At 42.6% G+C, this 20,954-nt stretch overlaps 1 protein-coding gene and 1 long non-coding RNA gene across 3 annotated transcripts in view; one reads left to right on the top strand and one right to left on the bottom strand.

The window, feature by feature from the left end:
* LOC146805161 (uncharacterized) overlaps nt 1-20,954 on the top strand; it is a 245,637-nt gene that overhangs the window by 153,048 nt on the left and 71,635 nt on the right. Inside the window, exon 4 of the long non-coding RNA XR_014967794.1 lies at nt 12,064-12,132. This is a non-coding gene — a long non-coding RNA (uncharacterized LOC146805161). The remainder of the gene's footprint in view (nt 1-12,063; nt 12,133-20,954) is intronic.
* EPHA3 (EPH receptor A3) overlaps nt 1-20,954 on the bottom strand; it is an 853,417-nt gene that overhangs the window by 66,484 nt on the left and 765,979 nt on the right. The gene's annotated exons all lie outside the window — the stretch shown is intronic.

Below are 20,954 nucleotides of genomic sequence, written 5' to 3' on the forward strand. Positions count from 1 at the left end.
TTCAGCCATCCATTTACCCATCCCCCTTTCACTTTCAATTCCCCTTTCACTTAGCCATCCATCCTTCCATCCATCCACCCACCCATCCATCTACTCATCCACTCATGAATCCATCCATTAAACCTATCATTCATCCATCCTTTCACTCATCCATTCATCCTTTCACTCATCCATCCACCCTTTCACTCATCTATCCATCCTTTTGTCCATCTACCCGTCCTTTCACTCACTCATCCAGCCTTACATCCACCCTTTCACTCACCCGTACATCATTCACCCTTTCACTTATCAATTCAGCAATCCACCCTTTCACTTATCAATTCATCAATCCATCCATCATTTCACTCATCCATCCACCCATTCTCTCGCCCGTCATCCACCCTTTCACTCATCCATCAATCCATCATTTCACTCATCTATCCAGCCATCCATCCACCCATCCCTTCACTTACTTACTCACTCACCTTTTCACATTAATTATGAGACCCATCAATAACTCCACCCTTGCTGTAGTTCCTAAAGCAAGGGGTGGGGTGGGGCAGGGTTCACTATGCCCCTGCACTTAGGCAATCTGAAAAAGTGGAAGGCATGAGTCATGCACAGTGCCTGGACGTGGGGCGACTGTGACATGGTGTTTCCAGAGCTTTAAGTGGGATGTAAAAACTAGGGGGGTCTCTCCAAAAGGGTGTTTAATGTAATGAAATGCGTGGCTTAAAACACATAAGCTAAAAATCTGTGCTTAATATAATGTGCCGCCCGACTGGTATTTTTGTTGCTTGTGTCATTGCATCCAGATATATAATACAACAAGTAACGTTACACTTGGAACAAGTAAAGTTACACCTACAACAAGCCAGAACTATTGGCTTTGTCAATGGTTGTTAGTTGCATAAAATAAAAAAGCAGCAACCATGACGGCTATACTATAACTACAATCCTTTCCTTTGAACTTCTTTCACTGCCTTCCTTCGATTAACTGGATTCTCAGGTAGCAGCAGCATGGGCGTTTTGCGCTTCCAGGTGACAGAATGCTCTGCCTGGACGGAGGCTGGAGGAGGCCACCACATGCTGTGCCAGCCCAGACTGACCCATTGTCATTCTGAATGTGGCAATCAGCCTAGGGTGACCAACTGGCATGGGTGCAAATTCAGGACGGTAAGTTTAAAAATTCAGGACAGAGGGTCAAAATTCAGGACAAAAATTCGGGACAGAAGGTCAAAATTCAGGACAAAACTTTGTGAAAAAAGGTACGTTTTACAGACACATCAGGGGAAGTTGCGCGATAGTATAAAAGTAAGTAAATAGACAGCCACTTAAGAACATGTCAAATAAGTTTATATTAGGTTGAGACAATCATGCACTTCACATTTATTTGGTATGCGTGCAGCTTTGAACAACTGTGCAGGTCTTTTTGTGTTATTTCATATGATAATTTACATTATGTCATCCATTAATACTTTCATCCATCATTCAGTCTTTCACCATTCGTGCTGTCCTTCCACCTGTGTGCCCATCCATATCCAAACATTTTCAATCATTTGCAAACATATCCATCATCTATCCTTCCATCCATCATTTCACTCATCCATCCCTTCATCCACCCTCTCACCCAATCCATCCTTTCACTCATCCATCTACTCTTCCACCCATCCATCCACTCATCCATCCAACCATTTGCCCTTTCACCCATCCAGCCATCCTTTCACTTACTCATCCATCCACCCAGTCACTCATCCGTCCACCCTTTCACTCATCCATCCATCCTTTCATCCAGCTATACACTCTCCCTTTCACTCATGTATGCATTCTTTCACTCATCCATCTTTACATTCTTCTTTTCACTCATCCATGCACCCATTCGTACATCTATTCTGCCAATCATTCATCCACGATTTCACACATCCATCCATCCATCCTCCCTTTCTCTCTCTCTCCATTCCCCTTTCACTTAGCCACTCATCCTTCCAGCCACACTTTACCCATACACCCACCCACCTATCCAGTTGCAGACAGAAGAGGCCCATCGAGAACTTCACCCTCGCTGTGTTCCTAAAGCAAGGGGTGGGGTGGGGGAGGGTTTACTATATACCTGCTCATAGGCAATCTGAAAACTAGAAGTCATGAGTCATGCATGATGCACAGTGCCAGGACGTGAGGTGACTGTGACATGGTGTTGTTTCCAGGGCTTAACGTAGGATGAAAAAACTGGGGGTCTCTCCAAAGGGTGTGTCTGATGTAATTAAGGCCTTGGCTTAAAACACCCAAGCTAAAAATATGTGCTGAGCATAGTGTGCCGCCCGACTGGTATTTTGAAGTTTCTGTCATTGCATCCAGTAACATTAGACCTACGATAAGCCATGACTATTGGCTTTGTCAATGGATGTTAGTTGCATAAAATAAATAGAAAAGCAGCAACTATGGCTTCGTTGTATAAAATATTAACAATGCTTCAGCTCTGAAATGATGAGATTGTGAAAGAACTATAAGATCTTCTTTTTAACTATTTAACTTTGTACACTGTAATCATGGTACTTCTCTTCTACATATTCTTTTTGTTTGCCTGCTTGGTGTATCTTTTCCTTCTGTTGCAATAGTGTTTTGGAAGAATGACCAGTAAAGAAAAGGGTCTGGGTCACGATAAGTAATGGTAATCCTACAGTTTGTGCGCTGTGGTCCCCTTAAGTGCACCAGGGACACATTTGAAATAAGAGCTAATCCCAATTCGCCCGCCAACTCTCACCTGCAGCAGATTTGGGAATTTGAGTAAGGCATTTATTGTGCAACCCACAGGTATTTATTGCCTGCATGATTTTCGCCAGACAAATTCAGGCTCAAATCATAGAGAAATGTGAGAAATCTGAGTTTCTGCACCTTGGAATCGGAAAAACACATGCACAGGTAAATAGTTACTCCTCATTCTGGGGGTCAAAACGTGAACACTGAATGAAGTGCAACATGTCACCCGAAAAATGCTGTACCCCGTGTCACTGGTGTTTACTAAATGCTCAGCTCACAACACCTAGATTTGTGTGAGAATCAAGATGGGGTTCCAAGTTATAAAATTCCAAGTCAGCCTTGTACTGCTGTAGGCTATCTAGACTAGTGTTCAGTGTCACGCTCCAGACCACCGCCTAAGAGGAGTCTTAAGTTTAAATGTCGTCCATCTAACGCTAAGAGAATGCCCTGCCCCAGGGGGAGATTGGAGGAGGCCCCCACATGCTTGCCCAGCCCAGACTGGCCTATTGTCATTAGGTATGTGGCAATCAGCCGCATACAGAACGACAATGTGCGGGGCGGGGCTGCTCTTGTGCTTCGCAGATGAGTGCGAGGCGCCCCAGCAGGGAGCTGAGGCCTCTCACAGGGAACAGCTCTGTTCCTGAAAGGCCTAAAATTACGGACAAAAGGCGTCCGTAAATGGGATCCTCACGGACAACGGACGTGAGGTCCAATTTACGGACTGTCCGTGAAATTTACGGACGGTTGGTCACCCTACTTCATGAAGTCTTGATAAATACCATTCCCGCCAGTGTTTGAATCAAAGGGAACCGCGTATAGCAAAAAAAAAAAAAAAAAAAAACCTTGTAAACCCGCACAAGGCCTGCTCGTAAGAAGTAACGTTACGTCTTATTTGAGGCAATAACTGCCGGAGTAAACCGCCATTTTGTTACCCCCGAGTGTGGAGAAACGTGTATCTGTCCATACAAAACACTCAAATACAGGAACACAGAGCAGTAAAGTGTTACATCAATAGGATTTTTTTCAGATTACAGACTTGACGTTTCTAATTTGGGGAAAATCCTAAATAAGATATAATTAAAATGTTAAAAGGTAAATATCCGGAAGCGTCGCAGCCCTTCTATCTATCCCACAACCAGGCAACATTTGTCGTGGGGTTGCATTTTATAGAAATACATATTTAACACTTTCCTAGAGACCAGCATTTTGGAGCTGAAAAGGTAGTCATCTGAAAACGGCATCTGTGATAGTTTCCTCGCAGCTTCAGCACATGAACAACAAGCATTTGCAATGCAATAGGTCTCGCAGTTACGCAAGTTTAAGCTATTGGCATAGTAAATGACAATGCCTTTTATTTATGTTTTCAAAACGAAAACAAAAATATACGGCATTGTTATTTGCAATAGCTCAAGCTGGCGTAACTGTGAGACCTATTGCATTGCAAATGCTGTTTTTTTATAGGTGTTGTTGCATATTTATATAGCGCGAACTCGACCAGAAGATATTTGAGCGCTTTACATGAGCACCATATTTACATTACACATTCAGGCGCGGGGAGATTAAGTGATTTGCCCAGAATCAGGATGTGGACGCGACTGGGAGGCTCAAACCCTGGTTTCTAGCACCAAAGTCGGCAGTCTAGCCGACAGACCACATCGTCTCCCTATGAGCCGCTTAATTTGCCATGTTACACTCCTGTGGTTCCAGACCCTTTTATTCCACTCTGATTGCAGTTCTCGATGTATCTTACTAGGTCTCCCACCATACTTATTTAGGACAGCTAATCAATGCGGTTTCTCCCTCCAGATGTATTGTAACAGGAGTGCATGGTATACTGTTGTTATTCACTTTGCCTTTTTATATGAAAAGAGTTACGCTCACAGTAAAAAAAAAATAAGGCATAGAACAATGCACGTCTCCAAAGACGCCACATCTTCAGTAAGCTCCCTGAAATAACCTTTTTAGATAGATTTTGGAGCACAAGCGGTTACCAGTGTCATCTTTCATACTGCTAAGCAACTGCCATTTTCCAATAGAAACCTCTAGTGCGAATCGGGAATCGCTCCAAAAGCAATAGGGAAGCGGGTAGCTTACTGCAGTTTGGTGCAGAAACCACCACTGCTGTTGCAATGAATCAGCATGAACGAAAGGGACTGTATACAGGCACGCACACAGGAAAAGCAAACGCTCATGTGAGTCGCATGCTGTATACAAGTTTATAAGTGATCAAGAAAGAGGTGGCGTTCCTGCACACAGTTAGTGCCGCACGCTCATTACTGGGGCCAGTTCAGCTTGTTTCTTTGTACATTACAGTAAAGTACGCTATAAATCGCTGCCCAGGAGCTATGTTTGAAGGGCTGCTAGGATTGTTACTGTGAATGACATGTGCTGCTAGGGCAGGGAGGGGGAGAACATGGAGGCTGCAGCATTGGCAGAGAGACTCTGTCAGAGAGTAGAGGAGAGTATAGAGGTAAGGAGGGGGCAGATACATGGCAGAGGAAAGGATAAAGATGGGGTGCACAGAAAAAAGAGAGAGAGAGAGAGAGAGAGAGAATGGAAAATTGAGAAAATGAGAAGGGGCGGAGAGGTACAGATAGGAAAGGATAGGGCAGGTAAAGGAGAAATCATGGGAGTAGAGTGAGTGACGACAGCAAGAGATTAACAATAGACCTAGGTACAGAAAGAGAGTGGGGTAGGATGAACCTGTGGGGGAGGTGCACGGAAAGATACATGGGAACCTGAATGCTCTGAATACCAACAAAAAGCAAAGGGTGGGGAGGGTGACTGGCGGTGCGAATGGAGTTAGGAAGAGGAAAGGGCGAGAGAAAAACGCTACGCTTAGGTGATGAGCTCGAAGGAAAAGAAAGGCTAGGGAAGGATTGTTGAAAAGAAGTATGATGACATTCAAGGGAATGATACCATGCGTTCAGGGGGGTGAATGAATGGGGCCCAGTGTGCCTGCAGTGTGTCTCTTGTGGACTCGCCTGCAATGTCTTTCCCGCTGCCTGCGCCCAATTACACATTGAACCAACCGACAGTAAAGCATCTCCCAACACAAGCTGCCCATATTGCAATGCAGCCTTTTTTCCACAAAGAAATATCAGAAGCAGTAACTTGTACAAACAAGCTACATGAGGGAGGATGGGTGGGGGGACAAAGAACGGACAACGGGAGGAGGATGTTAAACAGAACAGACCGCTGAAGGAGGGCGGATGGTGGTAAAGAGAACGGAAAGTGGGAGGAGGGTGGTAAACAGAATGGACAGCGGGATGAGGGCGTAGGGTTGGCCCAAAAGAATGGATAAAGTGAGGAGAGTGGAGGGTTGGCAAAACAGAACAGACAGTGGGCAGAGGGTGAATGGTTGGCAAAAGGGTGAGAGAGAACCTGCAGACTCACGCACTTAATAAGTGTGCATCACAAAAGTATAACTGGGGTGGGGGTGGGGGGGGGAGTGGCAGGCACTCACCAGACAGATGCAACGAGCGGTCAAGGATAAATGAAAGCTCCAGGTCTGTTCCAGCTGGAATCGAGTGGGATGCTGGCAACAAGGGCTGAATAAATTAATAAATTAAACTGGAGTTGGTGCGCCTGCGAATTGGGGAAAGTAGCACATACCATATGAACCGTGCCAGATAATTAACTAGTTACGTGTTCTCCGAGGCGGTGTGTGTGTGGGGGGGGGGGGGGGGATGGGGCTGAAGTGAGGAGCAATGTCCCCAAGTGTAGTGTTTTCGCATCATGAGAAGAAAGCATTTGTTGCACCACTCGTATTACCAGTGTCACTGATGGCTTGTTAGGTGCAGGGAGGGGGGCATTAAGAGGGGCAGCCGCTGAGAAGCTGCCAGAAATCGGAACTCCTAAAAGGGCCGATAAGTGAAACGTACGAAAGACTACTATACAAGATCTATGGAAATTACTGTGCATGCCCAATTATACGGCAAACTGTTCACGTATAAATGTGTATGTCTGTGTACTCGTATGTTATAACGTTTAATACGTCACTTATTACAGTTGGGGTTATCTAGTTGCATAAAGAATTTTTTTTAGATATTTATTTATAACGGGCGCGCCAAAGATTTGCTCTAGCTTGGCGGTAAAACAGTCAGAAATTCAACGAATGGAAGGCCAATAGAAAAGCTACTTTTTGACACGCGCGAGCACACTTTTTTTAACACACACAAACTTGTTTTTATTTTTAACACACACGAACGTGTTTTTTGTATAACACACACTTAACCTGTCGCTGCACAGCTCACATGAACAGTAAAACCTAATTTTAGATAAGATTCGGATGAGTACTATAGATATATTAATTAGTGGTAAAATAATATAACACAATGGGTAGAGTTTAATTAAATATCGCGGGAATAAAAGCACAGCACTTCAAATATTTACGCAATATAGATGGATGAAAACACAATTTACAATGAGTAATATTAGACGCGCACTGGTGCATATATAGTCATAATTTAGCTAATATAACATTTAAAGCATCCCTTTCTCTAACCTTCTAACAAAAAGTATACCAAATAGAATGTGTATAGCCGTGCATGTCAGAGTAGGTACTGTCCGAACAAGGTGTTTTTGAGGTCGTGTGTGTGTGTGGCTGCGTGTGATTGTGTTTGTGTGTGTGTATGGTTGTGTTTTTGTGTGAGGTTGTGTCTGTAAGTGGTTGTCTGTGTGGTTGTATTTGTGTGTGAGAATGTGTCTATGTGGTTGTGCGTGGGTGTGTGGTCGGGTTGTGTGTTCACAAGTGTGTGCAGTTGCTCAGTTGTTTGACTCCTGTTTTTTGCTTCGTCCATGACCTCAGCTCTCCTTTCACAGCCCCTATACATGGATCCTTGTTTTATGTACAAACACCGCCAGGAAGATGCAGAGACGTGTGCGAGGTATGTGTGTGCACAGCGCAGAGGGAGTGACGATAGGACGCCAGCAGGGGGGTGGGGTGTTGATAAGATGACCTTGCAACAGATAATTTATCTGTTCGACATGATAGAGTCAGAAAAGGGCAGCGCAGCCCTTTTGAATCTGTGGTTACACAAGATCCCTGTTCCCAAACAAAAAATAATAATAACCTCACAAGGTATCTGCTAAGATCTGCAATGATCACAGGTAGGAAAATGGCTCGCATTTTTTCATCTCGCGTTTTTAAACATTAGCATTTCGAAATGGTTCATTAACTGATATTCATATATCTAATCTTTAACAAAGACCCTGCTCTCCCACTCTAACGCTAGCTTCAAATAGCAGAGTGTCAATGTCCATTTGCATATTCTCTGGATGCTCAGCTGTAAATTACCTGTCCTGCTTTCCTTACAGGGCGAGTATGTATTTTACTTTTTTAATGTACTGCGGCCGCGAGTTGTGTGCGTGCTCGCGTGAAAGTGATCCACAGCAGAAGTGAAAGTGATCACGCTCCAGATGGTGCCTCAGGACTCCCTGAAGAGGGCACGCTACTACAACAGAGAAAGTATGTTCACCCCGAGGAACGAGCCCTAAAAATGAAACATTCCACCACGGATGGTAAAATTAGACAAATTGTCAACACCCAATGGGATCTTTTAAACATCAACAGAGATGAGAATAGGCTCACTAGACCATTAATTGCCTTCAGGAGAAATAACAACTAACGGAACCTGTTAGTGAGAGCCAAAAGAGCAGAAAAGAGTAACTTTTGCCAAAAGCCAATCACAGGTGGTGATCCCATAAAAGGTAATCACAAATGCGGCACAGGCTAGACTTCCACCAATGTGATCGTGTCTGACACCATCAGGATTAACAACAAAAAATAATCATACCTCAGGAAGGCAGAGACAGGGTTGCTATCCATAAACGAGGGTAAAGAGAATGTCTCCGTGAGCCTTGTGAGCCTTGTGCTGCCTCGGGCATGTTTACTGCGTGAACACATGGGAATGCAAAGCCATTAATCAAGCAGGATGGCTCTGTCTCCCTTCACGCCCAGGGAGGAGGGAGATGCGAGCAGAGCATCAAAGGGCTGGGTGAGAAGGGAGGGGGGAATGCAAGGGTCAAAGCAACGAAAGTGAAAGTAATGGAGCAGAGCATCAAAGGGCTGGGTGAGTAGGGAGGGGGGAATGCAATGAGCAGAGGAGCAGCTGTGCACGTGCATGTGATCTCGTGCACTCAAGGTTTAGGCCAGCCAAAAGACTGGGTAGCACTTTGAAAATCCCACATATAAAATGTCTCTTCGAGCCTTTGGCTCACGAGACCTAAAAATGTTGGGGCTATCCTGACACTTCAGGTTACCTCACAACACCAGCCTCCTTTCAGCCGTTGAACATCTACGTAAAAAAATTCATGGTAAACTTACCTTTTTACTTAATTTTCCAGTTTTTTTTGCAGTATTCAGTCCTGCTTTTCAATTCCATTTTGGCAGATAAGGCACTTGAAGACTGATACATAGAACAATATATGGGGAGCTGGACAACCAAGATTAGATTGCATGGGCCAAGTTTTGCAATCTTCAATTACCTGTTCATTCATCTTTCTATTCCAGTACTTACCAAGTGAAAACCCACTGCCGGCCACAGACTGCACTTTACCTACCCTTAAACTCCTTCAACCAAGAATTGTAACTTGCCTATGGGCCCTAACCTTAGCTCTGCCAGGTTTGCTGGTGGAAAAGTGATGTCATCCGAAATCTCTTCCTGTTTTTATTTCTGTCTCCCACTCGAATGGGTTTTCCTTCATGTTTATAGCGACATTTTTTATTTATCTCTGTGTATGGTATTGCCAAAAATAAGACCAGTCCTGGTGGTCTTTTTTAGACTTCCTTTCGGTTCTCCCCTAGGTGGCCGCATTTCAGCTGGCATTCGATATGGTGATTGTACACTAACAGGAGTGACCGGGTCCTGACCAAAAATCTTTTACCCCACTTGTGTCTTCCAGCCATCATACAGAGTGCATGGAGGAAGATGTTGAAGATTGTGGCTCCTGTGGACCTCATTTACCGGCTTGCCTAATATTTCTATGGTGGTGTTCTTGCTGGAACACAGAGGTCACAAGCCTCTGTCACAATAGAAGCAACCTCAAACAGGGAAGCATTTTAGTATTGTGATAGTTGTGGTGTATGCTAGTTATAGAAGCCAGAAAGTGCAGTGCTAAGTAAAAGCACACTGATCCTTCAGAGAATGAAGCGCCAGTTTAGGAGGATGCGGGAAGTTCTGCCACGATTACTCTGATTTTTCCTTCATGGAGATACTGCAAGAAATCTTTAATAATGAGGTAATGCAGTTGCTGCAGCACTGCAATATAGGGAGGGTCTTTATATGCCTAGATACCCCAGATGGTAGCCAGATCTTAACGTTGGTGACCCTGATGATGAAAAGGAGGTGCAGGAGGACCATATCCATAGGACCGATCTAGAAGTATTCTTAGCCCACATTAGAACCAATTCGGCTTTTCTCGATGAACTTCCTGATGATGTGGAAGTGGATTTCTTTCAACTTTCTTTCTGGTGGAGGAGATGTAGCTTAAAGGCTGGAGCTGCTGACTATAGAATTGGGCAACCAGATTTGATTCTTGGCTTCACATCAACATTCTGTGATTCTGCGCAAATTACTTAATCACCCTGGGTATAAAAAAAGTGTAGCATAATCTGTTTCACTTGTAAAGTGCTCTAATGCCATCGATGCAAGTTAATGCTATATAAAACTACAAAAAATAAAAATTATATTGGTAAAAGGAGCGTGACCAGATACCCACTGATAGCACTGTTCAGAACTTGTTAACCAAAGGGTGGAAAAGCAATGCTTTCCAAGGTTGATTTTAAAGAGAATTCCTTTACAATGGTTCACTGAAGAATTTTTCCTGTAGCAAAAAGGGACTGTATGTTGACAGGGTTATCTTTCCAAGGTTCCACAGTTTCAGAAGAGGCTTCATCCTCAGATATGGTTGATAACAGGTTTAACGTGGAAGTAAAAAGATCCTACTCAGCTTCGAATTTTTCACTTTGCTCTAACAGCTACTTAGAGGTTTTCAATTATTTGCATGTTTTTAAGGAAGAAGGATTAGACTGTATGCTCATTCTTTTTATCATGGAAAATCGAGTGAGGTTTCTACCTGACATAAATTTGGAATCCCTTTCCACTGCAGCAGCTACATCACATTCTTTTGTGGCTGCTTTTAAAAACCTGTGGATATATTCCTGGAAAGTCAGTAATTCTAAAAAAATCTATACTAATATTTCTCCCCTTCTCTGGTACAAATCTCTTTGGTCCACATTTGGAGAATATGGTAAAGAACCCAGTGGAGGACGATAAGCTGATGTCCCTGAGTAGACCCTTTTTTAGGTTGGGTGGTGGCTCCAGGAGGGCTGTGGGCCATCTTCAACTTCTACGGCCCATAGCTAGCCCTTTTGAGTGACCGGTTAAGCCCGAGGGCAGACCTCTTGGAGGAAAAGCCTGGCTTCAGTCTTCCTTTACTTCTCCTTTGTAAGGAAAGTAAACCATTTTTGCATGATCACCCACAATTTCTGGACTGATGCTGCTGGTTTTTGGACATTGAAGTGCCTCACTTGCCAGACCCCTATGCATGTGATCTGACCCCACAAAGTGCATGTGACATTGGCCAATCCCAGATTGGCACATTTAACTTACTTATAAGACCCTTGGATACTGTACAAAATGTCCTCAGGGCTAGTAATTTAAATGTCACTAGTGGATTGCAGCACTTGGAGTGCCACATCTGCTGTGACAAATTGAAACATGGCTCTAAGTCTGCCATCACAGACTAGCCGGGCATATTTGAAACTGCCATCTTGACATGGCAAAATAACCTGTTTTGCCATACCCAAACTTTCCTTTTTAGGTTTTGCCTGCACAGATCTTGTGCTGTGCTTGTGAAATCTATTGTATTTAATATACATTTTAAAAAGGGCTTAAATCCCTCCCTTACTTTTCATTGGTTCATATCACTTACCTTTCCTACATTTCTATTAGTTTTAGCATGCTGTTTCTTGTTTTTCCTTGCATGTTTGTCTTATCAGTGTCCCGGGGCCCAAGTACTCCTTTTCATCCACTTTGATGGGTGAAACTTCTTTTATTCGGTTTCATCTCCAGCATATTTTCTGTTTACGTTTACCTAATCTCTCCCTGCCTGCATGTATTTGAAGCACGCTTGTCCGATGTCTTTGATTTAAACTTTTTGTGTTAGTATGCATTTCATATGTGCTTGTACAGGATGTTGAGGTGACGCAGAGACTCGAACCCAGCTCACCAGCTCCAAAGTCGGCAGTTCTGGTTGTTATGCCACATCCTCTGTCTCGCCCCTTCTCTTCTATGTACATTACTCTTGTTGTTTTTGTTCCAGTGCTGCATTCCAGTTTGTGGCTTGCCAGTCCCTCCCACCATCTCACTTCCATCGCATATCAGCAATGAGGCAAGTGATTTACTCTTTTAACTTCAAAGGTAATTTGAGTTCACTTCTATTTTTACAATCCTGTTCTAAACTTAACAAACCTGGCCGCTGCCAATATTTTCAACCCAAGACTCATAGTCACTGTGTGCCTTTTTCTCTCTCATTTCTCCTGTGTGTCTTTGTGATTTTCACTTCTCTCTGCACATTATCTCCCTGCCCTTGTATTTAGCTCTCACCTCTTCTTGTGTAATGTGTATTTTCGCAGCTCGTATCTTTGCCTTTGTATAATGTGTCCCTTATCTCCTCGTGTCACTGCCCTTGCGGTCTCTTGATTTCCGGTCATCTTCTAAGCTTTCTCTTCAGTGTGACACTCGCTGTTTATTTGCATTGTGACCCCATTTCTCTGCCATCTGTTTCTTTCTGTGCCCCCTAAATTTCACTTTAAGTTAGCAATCCTAGTATTAGACGGGGTTCCTAGCTCTCCCTTTTGGAGATGTACAAATTGATGCACGATTGCAAAGTTTATTCCTGTGTCATTCCCAGTAGACACACTAACTCCCACTCTTTGCAGACACCTGAAAACACAAAAAACATACAGGCGCATCTTTCTTTGTAACTGATGGGCGTCGGGCACTATGTCCATATTGTTGGTCGGTGTGTATCTTTCACCCCTGACTGACAGCAAGCATTTTGCTTCCCAGTGTATCACGATCATTGAACTGACCCAAAAATGTAAATATAAATGGATTCACACCATCGCCCCTACTAAAGCGCATTCTCTTTTTACAATAGAGTAAAAGGATGGCACACAGCATAGAACAGTCATTATATAATGGTGATTTGCTACTTATATGTGTGCTGTAGAATGCAGCACACATAGAAGTAGCAAATCACAATTATTGATTGTTTATGTGCAGGAAGGGACACCATCCTGCACATAAACCATTAGTCCCTGCAACACAGGCACCCTTGCACTGTGGCTCAAGTGTGTCTGTGTTGGCACTAGGCAGCTATTTTGAGTGTCATCGCTAGGGAAGATACAGGGGTGTGCCATATTGTTGTAAATATGGTGCATCCCTGTGTTTTGGAAATGGCGGAGCGCGGCGCTGTACAATTTGTCGCAGCTCAGTGCTCTGCCATTTTCTTGTAAATATGGCCCTTTTTCTTTAATTTTTGGTGCGTGAGGTTAGAGCATGAGAGGCAGACACAAAATACATAAAACTTTGGCTCGTTTTGGGCTCAAGGAACCAAGTGAACCTTGAGCTGAGCCAGACATCTGGCACAAGCTTTCAGTGGGTTTTCCACCTCCACTCTAACGTAAGGTGCTGTGCACAGAACAATGTTTTCCCTTTTGGTGTCAACATAATCTCATTCTTTGCTCTGAGTAAAGAAAGCTTGTTGTGCTAGTAAGCACTTTTATGTTTATGTTTGTTCAGCATTTTTATGTAGTCTTAATTTTGGAGTCAACCACTTAACCACTTTGGGTTGATGTAATTATCAGATGTTTCCCTGCTTGTCATATCATAGATGGATTCCCCGAAATGGGGAAACAGAGACAGCTATATTGTTAGTATTTTTTATATTCTGCATGCTAGGATTTTTAAAACCACAACAAAGCTGGTAGAAATGAAACTAGAAATCTAACAAATCGCTAAACACTATAATGTCGGGATCAGCTGAAAGTGTACCAGATGGCACAGGGCACTTTGTAGCTATTCTCAAACTACCAGTAACCTTTTATGACCAGCCCACTTGCGGAATTTATAATCGCTTCTCTTCCCCTCTGGGCGCTTTCTGTGCACATTACTGCTTGACATACATTTAAAGTTCAGGGACATTTACTTAGTAGTAGCCTATATCGTCAAAGATCACTGAATTTTTGTTGCATGCTCAAAGCTCAAATTTCATGATATTAGCACCGGAAACTCTTTAAATATCTATATATTACATATGTAACTTGCAGCAGCTTAATGGTGCATCACATCACAAGAAATTAAAACAATGTCCGTCTTCACTCTAGATGAAAGATGATTTTTCTCTAAGGCACAGTTTCTCTTGCTCACAGGGCCGGACTGGCCATAGCAGGCACTGGGCGTTTCCCAGGTAGGCCGCTTGGGTGGGGGCCGGGTTTGGGCCCCTGGGGGGGCCGTTTTTGTTACCGGGGGTCGGCAATATCGTCCCCCTGTAGCAAAATCGGCTGAAACCGGCCCTCGCAAACTGCTCGGCTGCACTTCCCCTCACCCGGGTGGGGGGGGGGGGGGCTGAGCAGTTTGGCAGGGCCGGTTTCTGTTCCCTGTCCGGCCCTGCTTTCTCAGCAAAGACTATGCTAGCTGTTGAGGCAAAAGTCCTGGGCCAGTGTCTTGAGAGGAGGAAGGTACTTGATGGGACTAGAAAGCTGAATGTCTGTTGTTTCTTAGACATTTTCATACGCCTTTTCTAGTATGTCACCTCCTTAACTCTTGGTAGACCTTTGGCATTGCATGCTAGAATTTAAGCAACTGTGACAAAGGCATGAACTGTGACATTGTTCAAACCCATTTTGGGAGCATTGAGCCCATCAATCAGTTTACTTCCAGCCATATGTCTGCCTGTCTTTTCCTTCGGGAAGTTCATCATCATCGGACTCACAAACGGACACCACATGTTTAAAGTGCCCTCAGGAAAAAGTAAGGTAAACACTAGGAGGTGCATAACTCTAGAGTGAGTTTAACTCCTGACCACCAGAGAAAGCATAAAACCCTCTTACAAAGACACCCTGCCCGAAAGACCCTCTTACTCAGCAACGTCAGCCAGTCACACATTCACATCAGCACCACCCATAGCAATACCAATCACTCACTCTTCGGCTGTTACAACCCCCTAACTCACATTGCCACTTTCATATCTCACAGAATACCGCACTGAGTTGACACACTACACTGCCACTAAGTCTACAACATGCAACATCTTTTGGATTCGCAGACATAACTCAGGAATCAGCATGCTTGCATTACCACTCACTCTTGGTCGAGCCTGTGACTCGTGTGCTGCCTTATTCTCTGTAGCCTTCATTTGTGAGGTCTGTGGGACCAGGAAGATAACTCTACCATAAGAAGTTTACACCTAATTGATATCAATAACCTTAATATTGCTTTGACACTTGATGACTCATCCAATAATCAAGTTACAATTTCCCATGACAGACAGCTCTGGGTTTAGAATCAATACCTATTGCCGTGTCTGTCTTGGAGATAGCCTGCTGTCCAACACAATGGTCTTAAACTATCACATTTGAGTTACCTCAGGTATAATATGCACTTGTGTCTGCATATATACTATATTTGTGCATCCACACATACCTCACAGTATACAGCTATCACAACAAACCATGATTTCACCTAAAATAGCCCACACCTATAGGTTTTGCCAATGCTTGTTAATATTTGTAAATCACCCTTAAAACAGGCTTTAGTAGTCCATAAGACAGTGTGCCAGCTATTTGGGAGAAGGACATGCCAAATTTAAACTTTACAGATCCTGACAGTGAAACCTCAAAATAGTTATTTTCACTGTAGTAAAGCCAGTACTACCACTGACTAACATGGTGTTTCACTAGCCCACACACTATGTGCTAACATCCATTTGCGACCACCAAATAGAGTTCTTCAAGGAATCAAAATAATTGTTACATTAAGCTCAACTTATTGCTGAAGTCGGATTTAAGGTAACTTTTAATACATCAATGACTTTAGAAAGTCACCACTTTCTTGCCCCATACTTCTTGTAGCCTCTTCTGCTTAACTTTAGCAGTTGTCACCCGAGACAGCCTGCTGCCCTTCTGTGAAAAGGTGTGAAAGGGCCTGCTGGTGGGAAGAGGTGTGACCTTCTGCTGCCAGGATGAGCCAAGGTCGGTGGTCACAAACGGCCAAACTTCAAAAGGGCTACAGCCTCTGAGAGGCAAATGTGGGTGACACCTTAGCTTACCTACTCCTTTGTGTAGGTAGACAGACTGGCATCTGCTCCAGGGGGATAAAACCCATTGCAGAACTGTTTTCCCAGGAGGATTGACTCATTATACTGGACACAGCTTAGAGGTGTGCCCCTGGCTCTGTCCCAGTGAAGAGGGTCCCGACATTTAGGATTTGGGCAGAGAGATGCACTGTGGGGTTGTTTAGTCCTAATTCCACAGGATGTGATGTAAAAGTGGGTAGGGTTGACCTGTGGGAATAGTAGCCCCATTGACTAATGATCCCTCCCCACCCACAAACTAGAAATTGGCGTACAAGTGCCACCCCTGGATTCCAGCCTCAGAAAACCGCTGAACTTGGAAACAACAGAAGAAGGCCTGCTGTGTAGAAAGCTTTTTTTTCTTAAATTATTTAAGCCATGTGGTCCTCCATCTGGGGTGCTGTGCCTCATGGCTAAAACTATTGGCTCAGCGAGTGGGTCCCAATAGTGAGACCTATTGGATTTGCCAATGCTTGTTATTATAAGATTTGGTGTGAATACATTGCCACTCTAGTTGACATCATCATGCTCTCACAGCAATGAAATTGCTGTTGATGTGGGGTCCATCATATGCCCGTAATCAATGCAAAAAGGGGGGCTTATCTCCAGCACCCAAACGGTGCATTAATATTTGACTCTTTTGAATTTGTAAACATGTGTCGGTTATCACTATACACGTGTAAATAATTTGGGAAACAATTATATTCTACCGTTATAATGCAGCACTTTATGTTTTCAAAATAACCAAAACTGAGAAATAAAAATATTAAAATCCAGGAATTCTGGGGGTTTCTGCTTAAACAAATATATGGTCTAACGCATAAGCAGTGGTGGTCTCACCTAATTTAAGCCGATTAAAGGAACATTGCTGATTATAATTAGTCTAGGAATACACTACCTTTCACGGCCATGCATTTCCCAAAATTTTGTTTGAAAAAGTGAAGGACTCCTTCAGGTGCCTACTTGAATCTTACAAACGGGAATGTATGGTATATATTAAGTATTATTGAAAAAGGCGAAGGAACAATATTCCTGGTTGAATATGATCAACTCAACACATTTTCCGGTAAAAACAGAATAAAAACGAAATAATCTTGGAAAATAAGAATGTCCTGAATTTATAAAAAAACAAAGAGTGGGAAAGCAGGACTTTGGAACTGAAATTGACAGAAAACTGGTCTGTTCTGTGTTGCAAGTTGGGAATGTAGCAATCAAGATTAATTGTTCACGAGTATGATGCAATGAGCCCGGGATCCAAGAATAATAAACATTTGCATGGAATTAATGGAAACCAATCATCATGGGTTTCACCCTCCAAAACCCTCACATAACCTGGAGGTGCAATTAAAATGTCCAAAGCAGGACTTTGACTGAGATAGCACAGCATGACCCAGTGCTGAGGAAATGAGAGCGAGGTTATGCAATTCTCTGGCAAAAATATGATATGACACAATGCGCTGGAAAATACATAATGCCCATTTCTCCACTCAGTTTTATTCACCAGCTTATAAAACATACACTGTAAAAAGCAGAGCCCACACATGGAGATAGCAGGCACCAGACATATTGAAATATAGATTACTGCTCCCTGATTAAATGCTATGATTCATAATAATGGAATACTGTCTTTCTTATGAAGTATTTTGTCTTACACATTGAGCAGTTACAGAGATCAATAAGGTACACGATGCACATATTGTATACATGAAATTGACACACAAAATAGGAATGGGGAGAGTATGTGGCCTAATAGCTAGAGTGGTCGACCTCGAAGCTGGAAAACCACGTTTGATCCCGGCAGGAGCCATCAAGATCCTGTGATTCTGGGCAAATCACTCTATATCCCAGTGGCTCACAAAATTAATTTGTCTGTCCGTAACACAACTGTTGCTCATGTAAGGGGCTCTCATACCTTTGGGTCGAGTTCGCGCTATATAAAACCCCCCAAAATGTATGATAATGTCGCATTGGTGTTAGCAGAGGGAATTGTTTCACTTAGCTATTGTAATGCCTACTTCAAGGTTAAGATCGAACAAATCGGTTTCTACCAAATGGTTAATGACATTCACCCTGAAAAAATTAGTTTCAAATAAACAGTCTATGTGAAATAGTGTTTCAGAATTTGGTTTCCATGGAACCATTTTTCTATAAACTCACATCCAACCCTGGAACTCAGCTACGGAATGCATTTTTTTCTCACCACCCATCATTCATGAAGGAAACCTACATTGGTGTTTTTTTTTTTAAAAAAACAAGATATTTTACTTGCACCAAAAAATTGTCCATGAGAAAAGCAAGAAGAGCAAGCATGTCAGAACCTCAAGTGACATAGAAATCTGCAAAACCTAAAGCACTGAGTTACTGCTGTGTTTTAAATCAGTGACTCACATTGTGCTGTGGGCGAACATAAATATGCATATAAAGACCACGTACACTGCTAAAAATGGCAGAAGCTCTGAAAAATGTTCAGGAATCTGTTAGGCTCACAAGTGGTAATAAGAGTTATATGCAGAAAGAACAAAAAAGAAAATTAAAAATACAGGTATTCAGATATTTCCACGTACCATAAGCGCGTCCACCATAGGTAAACAAACATTGGCAAAGGCAATTGATTGGCCATATTTAAGCTTGCAATGTTTTCTTTGCTTATTCTCCTGAAAATATATGTCCTAAATGATGTCATAGATCATGCCATGAACATATAACATATGTTACCATATAACAGTCTAATTTGCAAATGAGCTCCATTAGCTAAGGTATTTATGTGGAGTAGGAGGCTGATTGTAAAGGCCAAAGCTTTTTGCTCTCGATGATGGATGGGTAACAGTTTTGGATATTGCGAGTATCCATCCATGATTGTACTGGGTTGAAGCAGTTAGGAGGAGATATCACCAAGAATTCGATTTTGATGTGGTTTAGTTTGAAGTGGTGATGTCATCCAAGATGGAATTTTGTCCAAGATCTGTGCTCGGTAGGCAATGTCCTCAGGCAAGGTACTTTTAGATACATCTGTGTGTCTTCTCATAGAAGTGGTAAGAGATGAGTCATTCCAAGTATAAAATGAAGAGGGATTGAAAGATTCTGGAGCCATTTCCTAACCTTAGAGGTGGAAGTTTAGATTCACAGTTTGTGATTTTTATAAAATGACATTGATTATCAAGGTATGAGTCAAACCACCTGAAGACTACCCCTTTGAATCCCATTGTCTCATCAAAAATCTTTAGGAGCACGTATGACTGTGTCAAATGCTGCAGTAAATCCAGAAGGGTAAAGAGGGAGGCGTTCCCTTTGTAAAAGGAAAGAAGTCCATCATCCATAAATTGGAGCATCACAGTTCATGAGCTGCAGTCGATTCAAAAACCTGATTGGTAGTCATCAAGAAGATTGTTTTTTTGCACTAGCTCTCCACATTATTTTCAATAACTTTGGTAAGAATTGAAGGCTTAACATTGGGTGGTAGTTGTTAAGTTCTTCTGAGTCAGTTTCTAGCTTTTTTCCAATAGGTGGGTCAAATGAAGGACCTTTTATAAGTCTTGTATGGCATTTTGCAAAAGTGATATACCTATCAGATTTACCCAGCATGGGGTGAGGGAGGTACTGATTTCTTTGAATATAATCTCTGGAATGGGATCAGTGAAGTGTGAGGAGGGTCACAGAGCAGGTGATAGCATTTTCTCAGTTTTAGCAGAGGTTTTCTCTGAATTTTGACCATGTGATGCTGAATTTCGGAACTATTTCTCATTTTTGTGGGTTGTGGGAGACTGGGCAACAGAAGATTCATTTCTGTCAGCTTTCTATTTGAAAACATGGGGCAAGTAGATCACAGTTTTCTTCGAGGAGGCTACTATCTTGGGAGCTGGTAAGAAGTTTGCTAACTGCGTAAATACTTCATATAGTTTCCTGAGAATATTCTCAACATGGTCTATAAAATAAATTATACATTTGCCTCAAAGGTTACTTATATTTCTTCCTTCCATAGGAAGAATGTCAAGGGGTTCCCACAGGAGAAGTTGAAACACCATGTCCGTTCTATTATTCTGAGGGCTATTATCTCTTGGTTTTGTTGTTTCATGAACCAATATAATAAGGGTTTGGATTTGTTTTGTTTTCTTTTTCACTTAGTGGTGCAAACTCATCCATGATCGTGATAATGTTTTTTTCATATAGACTGTCCATTTTGGCACCTCCTGGGTTAGTTGGAATGGCTTGCAGGGATAACGTTGGATTTCCTTTGGAGGGAGAATGGAGCCAGGAATTGATTTGACCAGTCTATGAGAATGGGGTGGTCAGCCTTAGCTACGTTTCATTGAAAATGATGGGAGGGACTATCATACCCATTACATAGGTATCTGTGGTAGAGTGTTGAGTAACGTCATTCCTTAGTAGGAAGGCAGATAATTGACAGGCCTGGGAGTTATTTTGCTCGCTCAAGTGTAAAAAAAAACAAATTACAAATAAGTGCTCAAGACAATAAAATATAATCAACACAAAGCAGCATGAAAGAACCTTATACACATTATCATTGAAAATCAACCCAATAGATTATGGTTCTTGGTCGGACTTGGGACACATGCCTATAGGACAGCAAGTGACCACCTTATTCCTTTCAAGAAATGGGAGGCACACGTCAAAGACCTCTATGCAGGCAACCGTATGTTACCAGCAACTTGAAAACCATATCTCAATGTATCATTAGCTATAACACAAGACAATATCATCTCACTTGTAGTGAAGAGTCGAGCCTCTCAAACTCCCAGGCCCAACGGATTATCTATTAATATTCTAAAACATGATCCCACTCTCTGGAGTACTCTCCTATGCCATTTAGTCTTTATAGATTCGCATTCTGGTCCCAT

This window comes from Triturus cristatus, chromosome 8 (assembly GCF_964204655.1).
Source record: "Triturus cristatus chromosome 8, aTriCri1.1, whole genome shotgun sequence".
Lineage (NCBI taxonomy): Eukaryota > Metazoa > Chordata > Amphibia > Caudata > Salamandridae > Triturus > Triturus cristatus.